The sequence below is a fragment of the Megascapheus bottae genome, unplaced genomic scaffold, assembly GCF_031878675.1.
Source record: "Megascapheus bottae isolate mThoBot1 unplaced genomic scaffold, mThoBot2.hap1 HAP1_SCAFFOLD_152, whole genome shotgun sequence".
NCBI lineage: Eukaryota > Metazoa > Chordata > Mammalia > Rodentia > Geomyidae > Megascapheus > Megascapheus bottae.
The window spans coordinates 40001-42141 of NW_028327607.1; positions in this window are offsets into that span (position 1 = coordinate 40001).

Here is a 2141-nt window from a genome sequence, read left to right on the forward strand (position 1 = left end):
CCTTACCTTTTCCCTAACCCTAACCCTAACCCTAAACCTAACCTGAACCCTTACCGTTTCCCTAACCCTAACCCTAAACCTAAATCTAACCCTAACCCTAAACCTCACCCTCACGCTAACTCTAAACCTAACCCTATCCCTAACCCTAACCCTAAACCTAACCCTAAGCCTAATGCTAACCCTAACCCTAACCCTAACCATAAACCTAACCCTAACCCTTCCCCTAACCCTAACCCTAACCCTAACGCTAACCCTAACCCTAACCCTAAACCTAACCCGAAGACTTAACGTTTCCCTAACCCTAACCCTAAACCTAAACCTAACCCTTACCCTTGCCCTAAAACTAACCCTAGCCATAACCTAACCCTAGCCCTAACCCTAACCCTAACCCTAACCATAACCCTAACCCTAGGCAAAACACAGTATCCATTATCCAGGATGAAATTTTTCAAGCAGTAAAAGCAGACACCTTGAAGCTGCTTAGGGGACAATGAACGACCACGTTAACCGTGCAACTCCTAGCAGATAGAGCATTGTCGGTGGCAGTACGGTCCCCATTGTACTTGCTCAGAGACCAGGCAGATGTAAACCAGGTACACTGAAGCAGATACACTGAAGGTGCAGGGGGTGGAAATATAATACCCCACTTCGACAAAAACGATCTTAGCAGATCGAACAATTCCGTAAGAAGCTCAACGGCAAATGCCTGTACCAATTACACTGAATGAAATCCTCGAAGAAGTAACATGAGATATATTGAAGTTGCTGGTGGTCAAAGAAATGACCACGTTCACAAGAACAAGTCTAGGAGATAGAGCAATCTCGGTGGAAGTACACTCTCCCTTGTACCTGCTCAGAGACCACGACGAAATAAAAGCTGGTACACTGAAGTTGAACGAGGAAGCATATAATACCCTGCTTAGCAGAAAGAGCAATGCCGTAGAAATTTGAACGGCAAAATCCAGTAAGCATTACACTAGATGAAAACGTCCAAGAACTAAAGCCAGATACATTGATGTTGCTTGTGGTAGAAGAAATGACCACGCCTACACAGAACAATTCTTAGGAGATAGAGCTATATGAGTGGTAGTACTATCTCGGTTGTAATGGATGAAGCACCACGCAGAAATAAAAGCAGTTACACTGAAGTTGAACGAGGAAGAATAAAATAACCCGATTAGACAAGAGGGCCCTCAGCAGAAAGAGTAATGCCGTAAGAGGTTCAACGGCAAAATACAGTATCCATTACCCAGGATGAAATCTTCCAAGAAGTAAAAGCAGACACCTTGAAGCTGCTTAGGGGACAATGAACGACCACGTTAACCGAACAACTCCTGGCAGATAGAGCGTTGTCGGTGGCAGTAGGCTCCCCATTGTACTTGCTCAGAGACCACGCAGAAATAAAACCAGGTACACGAGGAAGAAGAAAATGCCCCGCTAAGACAAGAAGGTTCCCAGCAGAAAGAGCAATGCCCTATTGACTGCACTGGCAAAATCCAGTATCCATGACACTCTATGAAAACCTCCAGGAAGTGAAACAAGATACATTGAAGTTACTTGTGGTAGAAGAAACTACCAGGTTTACACAGAACAAATCATACTAGATAGAGCAATGAGAATGGTAGCTCTGTCTCCGTTGTACAAGATGAAGCAACACGCTGAAATAAAAGCAGAAACACTGAAGGTACAGGGGGAAAAATAAAATACCCCGCTTAGACAAACACGATCTTAGCAGATCGAACAATTCCGTCGAAGTTCAACGGCAAGATCCAGTTTGAACGAGGAAGAAGAAAAGAAGGTTCCCAGTAGAAAGAGCAATGCCCTATTGACTGCACCGGGAAAATCCAGCATCCATGACACTCTATGAAAACCTCCAGGAAGTGAAGGGAGATACATTGAAGTTACTTGGGGTAGCAGAAATGCCAGGTTTACACAGAACAAATGATACTAGATAGAACAATGTCAATGGTAGTTCAGTCTCCGTTGTACTTGAGGAAGCACCACGCAGAAATAAGAGCAGGTACACTGAAGTTGAACGAGGAAGGATAAAATATCCCTATTAGGCAAGAGGTTCCTCAGCAGAAAGAGCAATGCCGTAGGAGGTACAACGGCAAAATACAGTATCCATTACCCAGGAGGAA